Source organism: Rhipicephalus sanguineus, unplaced genomic scaffold (genome assembly GCF_013339695.2).
Source record: "Rhipicephalus sanguineus isolate Rsan-2018 unplaced genomic scaffold, BIME_Rsan_1.4 Seq906, whole genome shotgun sequence".
Lineage (NCBI taxonomy): Eukaryota > Metazoa > Arthropoda > Arachnida > Ixodida > Ixodidae > Rhipicephalus > Rhipicephalus sanguineus.
Genome location: NW_023616263.1, coordinates 9,840 through 30,163, shown reverse-complemented (window position 1 = coordinate 30,163; position 20,324 = coordinate 9,840). Strand labels below are relative to the sequence as shown.

Here is a 20,324-nt window from a genome sequence, read left to right as displayed (position 1 = left end):
TTCGCAATGCATAATCGCTCTACCAAGCAGATGTCAGGAGGAGAACCCTCTGGAGGAGGGTTAGCACACGACAAACTGCAGCCATGTGTTCGCCTGATTGCTCATGCACTGGCAATAACGAAACACGGCGATTTTGCATGTTTCGTGCATCAGTGAACAAACCTAGGCCTCTGTGGCAAAATAAATCGGATCCTTTCTTGCGACACGCCAAGTTTTCGTGAAAATACGTGTTAAAAAACCCCGGGCATGTCACGCTGCCAATGATGGACCACAGCGTGCACATTTCAGCTCCGCGAAATTTTCTGGCAGCCACGTAGGCTAGTGTTTGTTATTGCATGTTCTTTTCAGTTATATTGTGTTGAAATTAACACTGTTTTAGTACATAGCGTCCGTCGGTGCTCCATAACGTTGTATACGTGGGGAGTCGCGCGAGGTGGCGATGTCCTCTATTGCAACCTAACAATCACAAGGCCTTCGCAACAACTGGGCGATACCTTAAAATAAGGCGCTTCAACGGGGCTTGTTGCTGAGCTAGTTGGTTCATTACTTGAGGAAAAACTGTATACGACGCAAACAAGGCGGGGACGAAGCGAAGACCCGTGTCTGTCTTTGCGTCATTGCAGTTTTTCCTCAAGTCTTTTGTCAGAAAAGCGCAGTCATGAGTCGTGTGAGCGGCCATTCTGCAGTCATTCGTCGCTCCTCTACTATCGTGAACTACGACGACCAAGTAACAGTAACAGAAAAAAAAAGAGTGTAGGCGACTCTCTTCGGAGAGTTCTGACTTGCCACGTATACAATTCTCTTTAAAGAGTCATGGTGACTCTCTTGGTAGGTCAGAGTCGGCGCGCTCGAGGAGAGTACCCTGACCCTCTAGGCAGAGTGGAAGGACTCTTATCCGAAGGATCACATTACACTTATGAGGGAGTCAGACGACTCTTGCCGGTAACACACCTACGGGAGACAAATGACGCACACCGAAGCGTCAAGCAACTCCACAACTATTTTGAGTTACTCAATTGACCCATTCTCTACTTTTGCGTAGTACTGCTGGAAATAGTGAAGTAATAATTTTAAGCAAGTCCAATAATACTTACCGTTGTGCCCAGCGACTGCAAAAGAAGAATAGTTCAATTTTAGCACTATTTTAATGAATCTCGTCAAAACAACACACCTTTTCCAGCAGAGTAATCTAGAAAGCGCTAAAAGATGGTCTATGATTTCCAAATAAGCGGTTGAGGTATTCCTTATTTACATGCTTGTATAGCCAACTAAAATGTGTGACAGTGATGTGCATAGTGTCATATGGTGCAAAATAAACAGAAGAAATCGGTATCATGTTTCCATATTTATTCCTTATGATTATGAATAAATCAAAAAGTGGTGACGGCTGGAGGCATCAGACTTGTGACTTGTTATGTTGTCGCTCCTGTTTAGGTGAGCAGCCATAAAAATTGTATCTGAAAAGCAGAACGTGGTAGTATGATGAGTAAACGGAATTGCAGTAAGAGTTTGCAAAACCTACACAATAAGTGATTTACACAGACATAGTGAATGCTCACAACAGAAGAAATGCAAACAGGCGTGGTAAGGAACCAAGATTTTTGCCGTTGTCGTGTAAAACACAACTTGCAAATATTAATGAGCACTAACAGACAATAATGCCAAGGAAAGTATACGGGATGCTTTTCGCAGTAAATGTAAGGTAAATGTGAATGAAGAAAAGTGGACGAAAAGATAGCTTGCCGCGGGCAGGGACCGAACCTGCGACCTTCGAATAACGAGTCCGATGCTCTACCAACTGAGCTACCGCGGCGGCCATCCCCCCGTCCACATTATAGGGTATATACGTACATTTAAACGTGGGAGCGTCAGTCAGCGCCGCCAGTAGCCATTTTCTTTCTTCACATTTACCTTACATTTACTACTAAAAACATCCCCTATACTTTCCTTGGCATTATTGTCTGTTAATGCTCATTAATATTGTGTAGAACGAAGAAAACGAGCCCTTAAAATTAAAACTTGCAAATAGTAGCTTTTGTAACACGTCACTTGGCGACAAACTTGCAACACAAGATGATGTGAGCATCTTTTAAACAACAAACAAAATTGGTTTAGGCTCTTTTGCGTGGGTGCCACTCAACTCTTTTCCTACGTCGTGTTGACCAACCAAAGGAAATACAGGGCCGACTGCCTTGTTGACAGGGCGAACGCCGCTGTTGATTTTACGATCACGAGTGGTGAGGCGCCAGACCATAGAGACACCTTCGTTTCCCCGAGTGTGGCTGTCAACAGGAGGGAAGAGGCGGGAGAGGCGATCCGGGATTCCGGGAATAACCAACACACACACACTGGTATTTAAAACCACCATTTGCTCAACGCATCGTTACTGTACACACATCTGACACGTGTGTCTCGTTTAAAATAATTTCGCAACGAAAACAAATTTTCACGAAAATGCAGGCGGCAACTTCGTTTCGCAAAAGGCACTGGCTATGCACGAATGAAAGCACTTCTTTTATGAGAAATCTCTTCAAAATTTGCTTTCAGAATCAGCCCGGTTTTGCGCCGGCACATTCCAACACCCAAGCGCATCCTCCGGCAGTCAGGGGCACGTCTTGAGCGGTTACTGACCACCTGTTTTACAAACGTAACCCGTCCTTAAATACTCAGATAAACACATGCGAGTACGAGCGCCCGAACGACACCCAGCGCGCGCACACGCCGTCTACGTTGAGATCAGATATTTCATATGCTGGAATTACCGCACATAGCTCCCACAGTCACGTAAACCCACTCAATTTTGTTATAACGTCAAACGTCATCACAGATGTAGGCAAACCACGAAAACAGAAAACAGAAACGACGGAAAACAGTGCACTCCGGCGGCCGCAATAACGCGCGCCGTCGAAAGTCTTGAGCTTTTCACCTTACCGGCGAGGCGTGTCGAACTTAAGCGACTACCGCGTACGCGCTGAAAACATCGTACTATATCTTCATCCTAAACTACCGGCTTTAAGCCAACAAAAACCATTATATACAGCGCGTCTAAGTGTTCTGTACACAGAATTTTTTTTTCCACGTTCCAACGCGCGGAAGCATGCTGCACTCTCAATGCCGATGGAAATGTGATTATGAAGTAGACTAAAGCGAATCTCAAAACAACATCTTGCACCTTCAGCAGTGCGGACACAATGTGCGATCAGCAAACAATGACCCTTGATAATTCTTTGCATCGCTCATTTTATGGGAGCTTGTACAGCAGCGCGCAAAACGGTGTCAACTCGTTAACTGACAGTTTTAAAGGAGCACTGACACAAAACTTTTGCACCTTGTTTTTTTTTTGTTGCAATAGATAGCTTATGATCCACTTATCACGGCTGCAAACCTCGTTTGCGCGAGTGCGCGACGGTTATTTATTTAGAGACGTTTTTAGAGCGCCCAGTCGCAGTTTCGGTTTCAAAGAGCACCGAGCTAGGCATCCGGACGCCGGGAAAACACAGCTGGCCACGTGAACACGCAAAATTGTGACGTAGGCGGCGCGCGAGGGTGGGTGCGGTTAGAATTGTTACTGTATATGCTACCTTTAGGTAGCAGAGTTGCGCATCTGTTTTCCAAACGCCGCTAGCAACCATGCATTGCGGAGAAGCTGACGCTCGGGCCAATTTTTGTATTTCTCGACGCCGCCGCCGCAGCTCACTCAAATAACACTAGTCATCGACAGCCAATGTTTATCGCCGGCCTTCGACGCGCCAGACATGTTTACCGGTGACGCGGTAGGCATGTCGGTAGGCATGTCGCCTGCAAAAATGGAGTGCGACTTCGCCGCACAGCTGTGGTTGCTAGCCGGACCTATGCGCTACTCTGCTACCTAAAGGTAGCATATACAGTGATTCTAGGTGTGGTGGGCGCCGAACCAGGTCAAGTAATAATATCTGGGGTTTAACGTCCCAAAACCACGATTTGATTATGAGAGACGCCGTAGTGGAGGGCTCCGGAAATTTCGACCACCTGGGGTTCTTTAACGTGCACCTAAATCTAAGTACACGGGCCTCAAACATTTTCGCCTCCATCGAAAATGCAGCCGCCGCGGCCGGGATTCGATCCCGCGACCTTCGGGTCAGCAGTCGAGCGCCATAACCACTAGACCACCGTGGCGGGGCGAACCAGGTCAAGTGGCGCCAGCTATGGAGGATTAGAAACAACTAACAAACGCGTAATCTATGTCCTCCGAGCATTCGGAAACGCCCATCTCGACTCGCTAAGCTTACAGCATCGATTATTTGACTATGGCTCTCAAAAATGGCGCCGAATCGAGACGAATACATTGCTGTCGAAGCTTAAGGACATGAATCTAAAGCAAATGAAAGAATCAGTTCGGAACTTACACGTTACAGAGCGCACGGCGGCCACTTGATAGATTCGAAGTGGACGACAACCGCTTTTGGCAGTGCTGCCATGTTTTTCGGAGGCGTGAATGCCTCGCCGGCGAAGCTTGCCGTGCAAGTTGGACAGCTCTCGCGCGTGCGGCGATGGCCGACGTTCTGCGGCACCGCGCCGTTGCGGCAGGCTTGCCGCTAGCGTGAGCGGGCCATAACATCTGCCAACGGGCACGACGAGCTCACAGCGGAAGAGAACACAACTAGCCCAGGTGGAAAAAATTTCCAGTTCCAGCTGGATTATTGAACCGGAAATCCTGTCCAGCTGGAAACTTTTCCAGCTGGAACTGGAAAACTTTCCAGCTGGACAGGATTTCCGGTTCAATAATCCAGCTAGAAAAATTTCCAGTTGAAACTGACTTTTTCCAGCTGGAAAGGATTTCCAGTTCAACAATCCAGCTGGAAATGTGTCCCTATTCCAGCTAGAGAATGCATCCTCTTTTTCCAGCTGAAAGGCATCTGCATTTCAGCTGACAAGTGTTCTCATTTATTGTAGCAGCAGAATGCTTCTGTTTAGCTGCAAACTTGTTGCTCTAACCGGAATAGAAGCAGTCTGCAGCTGGAATATGAGCAATTTTCAGTTAATGTACGTGAGCTTTTGACCTGCAGAAATAACCTCCATGCAGGCACAATTCAATCAAGTTAGCTTCTTCACAGGGAAAACAAGTTTCATGCTTACATACAGTGCATATATGTCCATCAAAGAGAAGGGTGCATCGACAGTTGTTTTCAGAAACAACTCAGCCATATGCATAGAGGACAAAACTCAAGTTGTAAAACGAGAATGCATGTATTTACATTATATTTACAATACTACACATTGATGTATTAGACAGGATTTGCAGCTCCGCCTCTTATAGTGCACTAATTTCCAAGACGCAGTTTCCTTTTGACGTCTTGAATTTTTTCGCTTAAAGGGGTGGTGCCACCAAATTTGTGGCTTGCGCATTCTTTGCTGTAAGCGTTTCCTATAGCTCCAGGAAGCATGATGCACGCACCAAGATTCATGTATTCTCGCTAAATAATGTAATATCGCCTTTTGATGTGGACACCTTTCGGTTTCGGTTTCTGGGCACCGAGGTCGGGCAGTGACGTAGAAGTGTAGGAGGCGTGGTCACGTGACCACACAAGGCTGTGACGCACTTAGCCAGGAAGCGATCGAAACTCGGCGAGTGATGTAGCAACCGATGCTTTGCCGGTACTATAGTGAATTAGAATATATTCTAGTTCACTACAGCCGGTACGTACGTTGCAGAAGTGGCGGAGGTCCGGAGGTCACTCACGTTACTACAGCAGATTTGGTGTGACGTCACTACAACTTTCGTTGACCATCCTACAGATCTACGTCAGTGTTGGCGCGCTAGCGATGGGTTTCGATCGGGAGAATGGGGCATTTAGGTACACTTTGGAAGTGGATTAAAATATGTTCTAAACGTTTGCAGTGTCCGACCCTTCGTGTGGAATGTCTTTGCATACAGAGGAAACCCACAACAGGCTTGTTATAGCCTCGAAATTTGATGGCACCACCCCTTTAATGTCCTCGGCACAGCGTGCTCTGCATCCCTGGTGTCGACATCGTTGACGCGGCCCCAATGACGCAGACAATCTATAACCAAAAAATTGTTCCTCACAGTCATAATGGTCAGCTGAAGTAATATATAAGTTCTCTAAAAGAAAAAAACGCAACAAATACTCACCATAAATAACATTCACCTTTGCAGGTGTCAGCTGTTTTGCTGGCTGTTCGTTGGTGCCACTTTTTGTTGGCGCTAGCCTGCCACTCACACTTCTCTTGGCCAACTCACTTCCCCAAATTACTTGGGCAGCATCTCTTACGAGAATAGTTGGCTTCTTATTCTTGAACAGTTTGTCTGCTTGGCTAGCAGTGATGAAAATTCCACTGGACAAGTGGAACTGGAACCACATAAAAAAAAATTGTGGTGAAACATGAAGACTCAACATGTGTTAGAGCACTAAAGGTAAACGAATGTTTATAAGACACCCAAGTGAAGAGTTTGGGGGAACAAGCTATAGTACTTGAATGTGGGTACTGTTAAGTAATTCATATGTGTGTAACAGCTGTACTCACACGTCCATCGGGTGTGGCCATAAAATCCCCAGCTTGCTGCTGTTCATTGCTGATGGGATCCTCTTCAAGGACAGCTCGTGCTGTAGCTGCAAATTTGAGGCAAACAGTAAACATTGTTAACAGATGTCCACGTCAAAACCCCACTTCAGTAAATTATTTTGCACGTACATTCACCATCGTTGACGGAAGTGGTTGCTTGTAGGGGCTGTGCAGTGGCAGGTGTCAATGGCGCTTTTATTTGCTTCTGGCTCATGCCTGCGTAATGAAATGAAATGAGTTATGCATGCTGCCGGTCACTGCATATCTGGAATGAATGATAATGCAGGAACACTTAGCAATCTTACAGCCAGTAGCCGCTTGATAATCTTTCTTTTGTGTCTGTGGCACTACTACTGCTGTAGGCGTCTGCTGGCTCACACCTGCGTCACGAAAAGTCGGGTTATGCATGCAACTTTCCAATAAGGCTACCTTATAGCCTGTGTAGATTTGCTTGTTCAAAAAAAATTTAGAAAAAACTGTTAATGCCCGTTATGAGATGCAAGTCTTCATGGCAAGATTTATTACTATGCTCACATGTTCATATTGAAACAGCACAAAAGAAGTAGGACACAGAAAGACTTGGCAACACAAGCGCTGACTGATTGATATGAACCCAAACCAACTAGCCCAACTCTCCCTTTTGCTATGCTCACATGCCAATTAAGCTTTATCAAAATTTTACAATATTTTTGATAAGGTTGGTTACAACGCAATTATGCGGTACCTGCCTGCAAACTCGCCACAAAAGTACACATAAACTGGTTCCAATTAAAGGTAGCAGGAATGTCACCTTGGAAGTGCACTGCGAAATACAGGATATTAATTTTTTTTAAACAGTCGACAGCAACGTATTCACAACTACTTACCATTATGTCCCTCGCAAGGTTTCTGCCTTTGAAGTATCTGCAGAACTAAGAAAGCATGGGTATTATCAGATAGCATATACAATTGACAAAAAAAAGATTCTTACCACTGTCCAGTCGCTTCTCTATGTGTGCCTCCAGAAATTCAATTCTTTTTTTCTAACGAGGCATTGTGCTCGCGCTCTCTGCGACACTGCATTCTCCAATATTTCGCATCCTTGCGAGCAGCTTTGAGGTCTTTCGATGACACAAGTGACTCATCCGTCGATGAGTCACTGCTTTCCTCGTTCCTTCTGCTCTGTGAACGAAAAAATAAAAGCCAGAAATTATGCAGCGTAATACATACTGTTCCTAACATAAATAGTCTTATAATAATGTGAGGGGTCAAATTGTTCTCCACCTTTCAGTGTGTCGTGATCAGTTATTGCTACTTATTGGTGCACTAGTCAATAATACAGCAATGTTTATATGTAACAGTTGAAACAACCAATATTGCAGACAACTGACATATTTGCTATGAAAACAAAGTATACCAAGTACCCATCACAAATGACTGCAGGAAATTAAAATTATTAAGTAAACAAGAACAGTCATTTACTGGTCATTTGACCTGTTCCCAAGAGTTTGCTACAGCAGAGAGAAATAAGAAGTCAAGTGAGTATACAGCATTGTACTATATATTGAATATGCTTCATTGTACTATATATTGAATAGGCTTTTATGCTTCAGCAACCCCTCTCCAAGCTTTCTGCTAGGCCAACCATCCATTCATTTTATGTGCCATTTTGCAAGAGCCAACACCTAATCAAGTCACTGCCTGCTGAAGCCCTTTAGCCAATATTTGCAGTGTGTACACAAAAGAATACACTTGCACGTACCTCTGCCATCATGAAGCTTTGGTACAGAGATGCAGCTTGAGCAAACACAATCAATATTGAACAAGGGATGGTGCAGGCTAGTTTTCTAGCTCATTATTGTTGGGTTAAGAAAGACTGCTTACAATAGAGCAAAAATACCTAAAAATAAGGGCAACGAAGGATTCGAGAAGTCTGCATGTCCACTTCCACTTCTCACTGTCTTGCTGTTTTTTTTCTATCTCTTTTTCGTGTCTGTTTCTTTCTATTGCTGTCTGTCTCTCTGTATTTTTCTTTTTCTATCTTTTTCTTTCACGCGTTTCACATACAGAGTTTTTGTTAAAAGCTCGCACCTGCTGTACTCGGCAGTGGGGCTTGCCCAATTCCTGTGGGCGAGCCCCACAGGAATTGGGCCTGTGGAGTTTGCTCAACAAAGCACAAGTTACCGATTGCTTAAACAGCTTTGCTGTTAAGAACGCAGAATAAGTGAACATTGCAATGAGAAGTAAACGTGCGGTTGGCCAGCTATAATAATGTTTCACCCTTGCACACATTTCAATCTACACATTTCTTGTTAACATACCTGGGATCCTCGTGATGATTTGGTGGAGGTGCGCAATGTCGGTGCAGTAGCCTTTGCATCGCGTACAACCTCGGCAACATCGCGATTCTTCCCCAGTGCATTTTTCATGTGTTGTCGCAGCACAGAGTCATACTGCTGCTTCCTTGCTGTTGCCTGATTCTGTTGCTTTGCTTTTTCCTGCTGTAATAGATGGCAGCAATGGCAAATTAGTAAAATTGTTGAAAACTAAGCACTTCGTTGTTTGCAGCGTATTTAAACAAGAAAAGTATGAATGTACTTGTCTAATGGCTTTCTTTTTTGTGGCAATGTCCCCTTCAGGCACGGGCAGGTCGTCCACATCCGAATACCTTATAGGCGGAATATGCACTCTTTTATTTTTGGTCTCCCTGTCCATTTCCTCCCTTGTGGCTGCAAAGGTTATAAAACATCAAATGCGTTTAATTGACTGCACGATCATCATAAATCTATCTATCTATCTATCTATCTATCTATCTATCTATCTATCTATCTATCTATCTATCTATCTATCTATCTATCTATCTATCTATCTATCTATCTATCTATCTATCTATCTATCTATCTATCTATCTATCTATCTATCTATCTATCTATCTATCTATCTATCTATCTATCTATCTATCTATCTATCTATCTATCTATCTATCTATCTATCTATCTATCTATCTATCTATCTATCTATCTATCTATCTATCTATCTATCTATCTATCTATCTATCTATCTATCTATCTATCTATCTATCTATCTATCTATCTATCTATCTATCAAGAATAATTATTACTTAGCATACCTAATTTTTCACGGCCAATTGTCTTTCTTTGGTCATATACCGATATTGTATCTGGGCTTTAAGTTAAGGTAGGATACATTCAGCAGGCGCTCAGCCCTTCATCGTTGTCAGACCTCATGCTAACATTGTCAGGCAGGATCGTATTCAGTGGTTTGATATACATGATTTAAACATGTAGTTATCTGAAATACTACGCGGTCAGCATGTTCAGCTGCCCGCTTAGAGATGCAGCTGTTCAGCAGTGTGTTGCACGTTATAATTCAGCGTTATTAAAGCTAGGAGCACCCCAGATCATACAGGTCATGCAACCTATTCTATTGTGCAGGTGTATACGCAATTCCACTGCACGCGGCCTCGGAGAGCAGCGAAATAGAACAGAAAGCGTGTTTTGTAATCACAGGTGCACTATAACAATATATTTACCTGCGAGCTTGAGGATCTGTACGGCGTACATGCCGCTGTTTACATCGTCGTCCTCGTCATGCCAATACGCATCATAGGGCATCGTATTGTCAAAGTCGAGTTCATTTTGTGGCTCGAAGTTCGCGACGTCAGCTACTGAAATGACGTAGCGCTTGTCCGTTTTCTCTTCCACAAATCTCACAAGAGCAAACATGGTTAATCAACGCGTGCAACAAATAAATGCGAGAGACGATAGACAAACAGACTTGCACGAGTTGTCCGAGCACATGGAACGCGGAGGGAGACTATTATCGGCCTTCTCACGCTCATGCGACTCTGCCTTGACTTGGCGCGCCGAAATGTAGTTCTTGCATGTACGTAAACTAAGACAATATTTATTAGCTCTTTATTTAACAAAATTTTCTAACACTTTTATCATGTTTTTTTGGTGAACCATTTCAGCTTTCTTTACAAAACAAAAAAAAAGTGGTGCGACTGCAGAGTATTTAGTGCTGGGTAGTACCGCAGCACGTTAGGTTTACGGTACGTTTTAGCAGCACGTTGTTCGGAACACTTAAAGTGTACCCCGCGCTCTTGTCTTGCGTCGTGTCTCCGTTGAACTAGAGCTGTATATATTATTTACGTGCATATATACACAGCTCAATTTTTTGGACATCAAATGGCTCCACGTAAAAGGCGTAAGGTCTACCTCGACCCGGGATCAGACAGCCGCATGCCAAAGTCGACGAAATGGCTTCTTGACCATCCTAGAGACGGTGCTGCGCGAGCCCCAGCCGATCACGTTCGGTCGTCTATGGCATCAACGAGATCTTCACCAACGTCGCCCGTAAACTCTCACGGGGACCAAATGTGCAATGAATCGGTGCACTTGGATTCAACCTCGGAGGAAAACAGCGATGAGGACTGCAGCGACTTCACTGACAGTGAATGCACAACTTCGCATGCATCTGTCACGCCGCCAGCGTCACCATTTTCCGCGGACGAAAATTGTTTGCCGACTGATAACAGCGCGGGACCAAGCTGTGATCCGAAAGATACAGACGCGGACGATCTCTGCGATCCATTCATTGACGGTGGGTCAGTCACCCGAGGTGACGCCTATATGCTGCTCTTGGATATGGCTCTTAAATTCGGTCTATCCTGGGCTGCAATCGAGGAAATTCAGAGACTTTTCAACAACATTCTTGGGAGGAAATGTTTTCCAGAAAGCAAATACCTCTTCAAGAAATTTTGTGGAATTGATGTGACCGAAGTCATTTTCAATTTTTACTGTGCAGATTGCAAGCATCTGCTCGCCGAAACAAAGGGCAGCCTAGAGGAACGCCAAAAGCTTCGTGTCGAATGCGCAGTCTGCAGAAAGAAATATGTCGGCCAAGATCTTATGCGTACAGGCAGCTTTTTCGTAAGTTTGCCGATTGAAAGGCAGCTAATGTCAATTCTGTCGAGTAAGACAGCGAGCAGTGCATTAGCAGAAAACCTCAGCCGTCCACAGAGCAGTAATGGCATAATAAGAGACATGGGAGATGGTCATCAGTACTGCAGTGCACGCGAAAAGGTTGCCATGACTCCATATGATTTGACGTTGACTGTGAACAGTGACGGAAGTCCTGTTTACAAATCGTCCAAGTTTAACATATGGCCTGTTCAAGTCATTGTAAACGAACTGCCACCCCGGCTGCGCTGGAGCAATGTTATGACACCACTTTTGTGGTATGGACAACAACATCCACATATGCCAATGCTTCTGCAGGCATTTGTGCAACTAGAGAAGTTGAATGCGAGTGGCATCACGTGGACACTTTCTGGCACACAAGTGTGCTCCAAGGTAAATTGCCTTCTGCAGAATATTTGAGCGCACATACCACACAACTCGCGAGTGTATATTTACATCATTTTCCATAACCCTGCAGGTCTTCTGTATATGCTGCTGTGCAGATGCACCTGCCAAAGCTGCGATGCAGCAGATGGTACAATTCAATGGGTACTTCGGCTGTAGCTGGTGCTACCATCCAGGGACCAACGTAGAAGGCAAGTCCCACAAAATATCTAGCTCCCTTTAACCGCTATTTTTTGGAGGTCAGAAACTTCAGCAAGCTAAGACACATACTACCACTGCGACAAAATGTAACAATCTGTGTGGTTGAGTAGTTGTCACAACTTACCTCCAGGATGGATGAGTGTAAAGGCAAACTGAATTCAGCTGCCACATTCATGCTTTGCACCACGTATGACCACTTGTTCTTTCTCAGTCGTCGTTTAGTCCTTCATTATCTGTTATACTAAGTGCATTTGAACATGAACATGCACCAACTAGTCCCTTTCATTGCTTTACTAATCAGTTGCTGCAAATTTAAACACACTGTGTGTATTTTAATTTTTAACAGGTACCATCAAATACTGCATGGATCAACCCTACCCCGACCGCACCGACGAACAGACCCTGGCCGACATGAGGGCTGCTTGCCGTACTGGAACCATTGTACACGGAGTGAAGGGCCCCTCTCCTCTTATTAACTTGCCAGGCTTTAGTCCTGCTTGGTCATGGTGCCCCGATTACATGCATTGTATCTTGCTTGGCGTCTCGAGACAGTTAACTGAATTGTGGTTCTCGGATAAAGGGACAGAATATTACTGTGGCATGCCGTCTACCATGAGGCTTATAAATGAAAGGCTTTGTAAAATACGAATGCCTGTATGTGTAAGCCGTCAGCCAAGGTCGCTGCAGGTGAGAAAGTATTGGAAGGCCTCAGAATCGCAGTACTGGCTTCTTCATTACAGTGTGCCTTGTCTGACTGACGTGCTTGGGGAGAAGTACTTGACTCACTGGAGCCTTCTTGTGTCAGGTGTGTTTCTCCTGCTGAAGGATTCGATTTCAAATGCAGATGTAGACCTCAGCACACAGCTGCTGACAGAGTTTGTCGTTGGAGTTGAATTTTTGTACGGCCGGAAGAACATGACATACAACGTTCACCAGGTGCTGCATTTACCAAAGTCTGCTCTTTTGTTTGGCCCTTTATGGGCACATTCTTGTTTCACATTTGAAACAAATATGGGCAGACTTTTGCAGCTAATTACATCTGCCAATGGAGTGGCCTTGCAAGTTGCTACCAGGCTTCTGCTGCGCAGCAGTTTGTTAGTTCTGAAGGCGCGTGCAAGCAGCCATGTACTTTCATTAAAACAAGAAAGCTCTGCAAAAGAATGCTTGGACAGCATTACTCCCCTAGGCAAGCCTGAAGTAGTACGCGATGTTTCTGCACATACGCAACTGCAGGAAAAAGAGGTGGTTGAGTTTTGTAGGGTGAAGGTTCGGGGTGCTGTAATTGCCTCAGAAAGGTACAGCAAGCATGTGAGATCCAACAGCACTGCTGTTGTCCTTCCAGATGGCACTTATGCCAGGGCAAAAAGAATATTCTGCTCGAGAGAATCATCCGGAGAAGAACACTTCTACATTATCACCGAGGCATACAGTGTTGACTCCATTCTGCCAAGTGGGCACATCAAAACCGCAAGAAAACAAGGCCATGAATGTCTCTTCATGATTGATACACAAACACAACCATGCATATACTTTTGTTTTAATAATCGTGAGTACTTTTGTGATTTCGTTAACTCCTATGAATGGTTTTGAGTATGTGACAGTTATACACAATGATGAAATGTTAGTACCGATGTTTTTATTGTCAAGGAATTTTTTTAAACCGCCTTAAGATATCGCTGTTTTCAAATGGTATTGACAGTCCTGTAAATAGTAGGAGGGTTCAGTTTGCCCAAAAACTCACCAGTAAGCTTAAATAGTCAATAAACAATGTGCCAAAATCAAAACGTGCAGCTGCTTTGTGTCATGTTACATGAGGCCAGTTGCTTAAAGGGTATGCATTAGCTTTCTTATGATACAAGTCTCAACAATGAAGCTCTCTGCACGAACTGAAATATCGCACATATTGTGCACATGCTTCATCAGATGTGTTGCATTAGCATAGATGACCGTAGTGCTTGTAAGCACTTAAATATCTTTTTCACGTGTTCCTTTAATTGTATGGTAATACAATATGTGGAGTTTGACGTGCGAAAACCGTGATACGATTATGATGCATGCCATAGTAGAGGGCTCTGGAAATTTTGACCGCCTGGTGTTCTTTAATGTCCACTGGCATCACTCAGTACACGAACCTCTGGCATTCTGCCTCTGTCGAATTGCGACCGCCGCAGTCAGGATTGAACCCCGCGACTTTCGAATCATAGCCGAGCACCATAACCATTGTACCACGGCAGTAGACTAATCGTATGGTGTTACAAGAACTTTAGGTTTGTGCTTATCTAATGAAGCCATTGATTATTGTGAACATATATGTGCATTGTCAGCTTAAATAAGGTGGTTACATGTGTGGAGGTATTATTGCTCCCTGGACCTGCCTTGTGGCTCACTATAAGGTTTGCCTATAGAAGCAATACTCTACCAAGTATTCTGCATTGTTGGCAGTCTGAGCAATTTTCTTACATGTGTGTGTTCGAATCAGTTGTGCAATATCTAGGTATTGGACCCATATCACTGAAATTTTGTATAGCACACGTGAGCGCAGAATTTGGGATATTGAGTCACAACTTCACTTCATGTGTGCACGTAACCTGGTGTTACATGACTTTTGTTACAGTAATATTTACCGCAGTTGGATTTTAGTGACTGTGTCATTGAATATGCTTAATTTTTTAAGCACTTTGTAGCCTGCCTTCTGTACATTTGCTAACCAGGAAATAAGCAGCTATTGCACGGCACTAATCCTTTTGCAGAAGGCAGTGCACATTTGTTAGAAGCTGCATTTATTTGTTTGATTGTTTAACTATATATGAAGGTTGTATAGTTGTGTCTACATAATAAAAAATGTTGTGTGTTTAACGTAAAAGCATGCGATTTTACGAAAGCTGTGTAAAAAACACAATGAAGCTCTAGAGATGCATTCAGAGATGAACAAGCCACGGTTCGAGGCTGCCGCCGTTATTGGTACTATGTACTAAGAACAAAGGAGTTATGTCTAATATGTGTTGATAGGTTCATGTACAATAATTTGATATAGGTCGATAGTATATGCTTGATGCTTTGCACAGATGCATTTTGAGATGCTCTCCTGTTATATTTACAATGTGTAATTTCACTGTGTATTCCTGTGTGTTGCAATAAACTATTGTTGACATGACAACTTTCAGTAGTTACAATTCAAAAGATTATGTGCATGTATGAAACATTGAAAACCTGCTCACATATATGCTAAAGTGACATATCTTTTCCGAAGCACTTAATGTAGCATTAAGTCAGTGTTAAAGGGGCCCTGCGACACAACTTAAGCGTGTAGTTTTCATAGCTTCTTGAACTGTGAAATGCACCGATATCGCTGTGCAAGTGGTAAAGCCAAAAACAAAGCTGTTATAATTTTATTTCAATGGAGAAACCGCATTGTTTTTGGACTAGAGCGACACACAATGGCTATTTTTGTGATCGGAAGTGATACTTCATCACGTGGGAGTGGCAGCATTGGCCATGCAATCTGATTGGTTTGACCCAACAAGTCGCACGTAATATTCATATGGTCACAAATAGGCCACACTATTGTCCGCTAAAAATTATAAACGCACTCTTTATACTTCCTCGGGTACAATATGATTTCTCTTTTTGAATGTGAAAATTTGAAAACAATTACGAAACGGTGCACGACGCTAGGAGCACTGCACAATGGCCACCACGAGGCGAGTCATCCGGTATGTCTCTTAAACATAGGCGCACGCTGATTGGAACCAACCTTTGACGTCAGTAGGAGAGTGAAATGCAAAAGGGAATGTTTTTTCTCGTCGTCTGCTGCGGTTTTGAAGTTTGAAGATTAATAACTTCTGTTACCGTGCACCAACTTCGATAATTCTTCTTGCGTTCATCTCAGTATTTAGCACTACATGCACTCCAGCACTACAGAATGCAGACGAAAAAGCATTTGCAGGCCCCCTTTAAATAAGAAAATATATTTTGTACCTTCGGTGATTTCTGTTGAATATGAGAAAAGTAGAATGAGCAAGCACTATATTTAGCAGTGTGCTAAATATAGTGTGCCTTATTGAAACCTACAACTTCATTTTTTTTCTTGAACTTGTAAAAACACTAAAGTATGAGTATGCACATGTAATTCACTAAAAAATAAACCTGCAGGATTTCAAAAAATCTTAATATTCACTGAGTTTGGCCTGAATTTCAACTGTGCTGCATATACCAGTAAGTCCAGGCAGTCCTGTACTGTTTCACCGGTAGCTGCAAACTAAAACAGGGGTGTTAATTAATCTTACATTTTAGTGGAAGACATCCTGTAAACTTCTGATGCTGCATGCCTACGAACAAATATTGTGCAGGTGTTTCATGCTGCTTTAGTGTCACAGAGAGAGTAAAAATTCTGTCCAATACAGGACCTTCAAGAGCTTCATTTACCCTTTCATACTCCTGAAAATCACTTGTGCACTTATTCTGCGAATGAGGGTTTCCAGCTGGCAATGAACCATTGTCCAGCTGGAAATAGGTTTCCTAGCTGTTTCCTGCTCTGGCTGGAAATTTTCCAGGTACGACATTCACTTTCCAGCTGGACAATATCCAGCTGGACCCAGACGCAGCTGGATATTATGATTACCAGTTACATTTCCAGCTGGAAAACTTTCATTCCAGCTGGTATTGGACAACCAGCTGGAAACTACGCTGGAAACTCATTTCCAGCTGGAAATTGGCTTTCCATTTTCATCTGGGTCTCTTCCTGTCTCTTAAGGTTACACCTATCATTTTCCTTTCCATCGCTCACTGCGTCGTCCTCAATTTAAGTTGAGCCCTCTTTGTAAGTCTCCAAGTTTCTTCTCCGTAGTAAGTACCGGTAAGATGCAGCTGTTATATGCACATCATTCAGTACGGTCTTAAAAAAGCAGTCTCCTCACAGACGTTACTTCCAGCATTTTCTATGCTGTGATCCCCATTTCTCAAAAATCAAGGTGGAAAAGATGCAGGGGAGAGTATCGCTGCTTTCCGAGGGGCTTTAGTTGTGCAACTCAGAAGGTGGCGACCCACATGCGGTCGGACACTGTTTTCACTCTTTCGTGTCGCACACTTGTGGCACTTGCCGCCCGAGAACAGCTTCGTGCACAGCGTGCTCCAAGGATCATCCAAATTAAGCAGGTCGAATATAACCGAATTAATGATAGCCTTCATACAATGCATGTTCTTACCGTGATCAGAAACTAGTCCAAATTGGCAGCTTTTGCTTTTTTTTTACTTTAGGTAATAAATAAACATGGCAGCCTTGACATGTTTCTGGCCTTTGTGATGGAAGTATGGCCTTTGAGATCGGCGCGTTAATGAGAGAGGCTGCTGTTGGCGATTAAGGTCCCTGTATTTTTCAAAGGTAGCGCAAACCATGTACAAAAAGGAACGGGATAATCTCCCCGCCCTCTATGTCTCTCCTCACTTGTTCGCCTTTTTGTGCCCCCCTGTTGAACCAGGCTCAACGAGTGACCAGTAATCCCCGATAACACACCCCGCCCCCCAATCCCTCGTCGCTTTCCTCTTTCGGCGGAAAACGGTGAATCAGCGCATGTGTGCGCTGTACGTGAGTGCAGGCTTTTTACATTTTGCAAGACGCCGTCGGCAGCAGCAAGATGCCAACTTGCTGCACTGTGCCATGTCGAAACTATTCTAGCTCGCTCGTATTAGACAACGGTACCTGAAAGTGCCGAGAGTAATTACAATAAGATTCTTCACAATTTTCTTTTCATTTTGCAAAAATTTATTGCAACGTTTTGCGAAAATAATCTTACAAAGCTCTGCTTTTTCTCTCTCAGCCCTGGCGTGGCCCATAAATTTGACAAAATTCACTTGTCACATGTCGTTTGAAACTTACTCCGACAATGTCGGAGTTGCTTTTTGCCGTTCATTTTGCCGAAGTGCATAAATAGAAGGTGGTGATGAGACGTGTACAATAAAAAAAAAAAAGCGACATGGCACGTACGCAGCACCAATTGATGAGTGTAATTTAATGAGGGAAAAAACTAGACACCTAAAACACCGAAAGAAGGACGAAGAAGCACTGGGAAAGAGCGTCACTCGCAACTGATTTATTCTCAGAAGGAGCTTCCTTTGACACAGAATTAGCTCAAGTACTTGACGATGCAATGCTGCTGAAAGTCTTTCGTTATGTGGATGATTTTTTAGTTATTTTAAACACTAATCCTTTGTTGACCACCACTAGCTCAGTGGATGAAATTCTAGCACTTTTCAGACAACATGCTAACGGCCTTTTGTTCACACATGAGCTTCCCATTGACAATAGATTGCAATTTTTAGACTTGAGCATCACTTCTCGAAGCGACACGTGTGCTGGGCCTATCGCCCACGTTCGCGCAAGGAGCTATTACCTTTCGGTGCGGCCCATTCTAAACTTGTTAACAGGGCCATTGCGACCATGTGTCTCGAGGGAGCGATGGTGAAGTCTTCTCCTCACAGTATTCAGGATAGTTACATGGATCAGGTTAGGCGGCTGCATTCAGCTGGCTATCCAACTCTGTCGTTGTATCCGTTGCCGAAACCCTCCTTCAATGTTGAAGGGCACAAAGAAAAGCAGGCAGCCCATGGTCAAAGACCTATGGTGGTACCTTATGTTCATAAGGTAGCGCACAACCTTAAGAACGTGGCTAACAGGTACAATGTGCCTGTAGTTTTTTCTGCGCCACGTTAGTTGGCTGGCCTATGTCCACGTATTTCTAAACCACCAAGGGCCTCCACTTGTGGGAAAAAACACGCATCAAAGTATGTGGATTGCTCGGTGGGCGTGGTGTATGAAATCCCACTTAGTTGTGGTCGGATTTACATCGGCCAAACTGGTCGGTGTTTGAACGTCAGAGTTAGGGACATGAGCTGTTACTTCGAAATAATTCGGCAGCACATTTGCCTGCACACTGCCATTCCTGTTCTTGTGAGGTGAGGTTTTCAAGCATTTCTGTTCTTGCCAAAAGCTCAGATGCTCTGGCCCGGAATTAATGGAAGCTTTTTGGATAAAGAAGAAAGGCGACTTGTGTGTAAGTGACACATCAGTGGTTTTGCGCATGTCATGAGTTCCAGTTTTGCTCGTCGTTGCTTGATTAGATATGCCTTTCTATTGACCTCGAGTATTTTTGATGTGTAGTGACTAGCCGATGCAGTGCGGTGTGCGCATCTGTGGTGCGGCATATATATATATATATTTTTTTTTCTGCGTTTCTTCTGAGAATAAATCAGTTTCTAGTGACGCTCTTTCCGTGTGCTTCTTCGTCCTTCTTACGGTGTTTTAGGCGTCTAGTTTTTTCTCTCATTACGGATGAACCAAATAGCCCAGCAACAAGCTTAGAGCAACAAGCTGAGCTTAGAATAACAGAGAGCTGAGCTAGTTGGCTAGTTGGCATTTGTGATGTCCTGACTTCTTTCTTGTGTCCGTGTTTGCGCGCCCTGTCTTTTTAGAATGAATACTTCTGAGCGTAATTTACTTCGCAATATGCTGTGAAGCTGTCCATGTTAACCTCTAATTTCTTTTTGCTTGAACTATTTATTTATTTGTAAGGGAGTGTAAGCATGCCTTTTATTCTTTGTGCTGTCGATTTTTATGTTCTTTTTAATTTATCCTGATTTCTCATTGGTTTTGTTACTAATTTTCTGTCTTCAATTACAATTATTATACTAATACAGTTGCTGCATGTTCCTGTGTGGTGCACTTTGTTATTTTATTGTACAGTAGACCAAACTTTGAAAGTACACATTTGACTTCTAAATAAACAAGAACCTATTCAGTGGAAGGACACCATCCTGTTTTTGTAGCCGCTTGCATTTTTGGTTACGCAAGAAGCAAAATGTTTTGCAGCATACTTTGGCTGTATTTCCGTTGGCAAATTGCAGATGGTGCGACGGAAGATGTCTGTATTATTCAGTTTGATGTAGCTTCTGATTTTCCGAAATGCGTCTAGTAAACAAAAAGACCACAGTTTGCGAAAAGCACTTCCTATGATTACGTTTAACATGTCTTGTTGTTTTCCTGGTGTGAACGACGCACCCCACACTTATGAATCAATTACAATATGCAAATCCTAGGTTTTTCACATTGTTAAACAGGCACCAGATCCAGAAAGCTGTTCACGAGTAAAATGGCACAATGGAATTTTTTATATATGCCAGCACCAGTGTGTAACT

General features: G+C 43.6%; 1 non-coding gene across 1 annotated transcript; it reads right to left on the bottom strand.

Moving 5' to 3' along the window:
* Positions 1-1,740: 1,740 nt before the first annotated feature.
* Positions 1,741-1,813, bottom strand: Trnat-cgu (transfer RNA threonine (anticodon CGU)). Its single transcript has one exon. It is a non-coding gene; the product is annotated as a tRNA-Thr (tRNA).
* Positions 1,814-20,324: the final 18,511 nt, after the last annotated feature.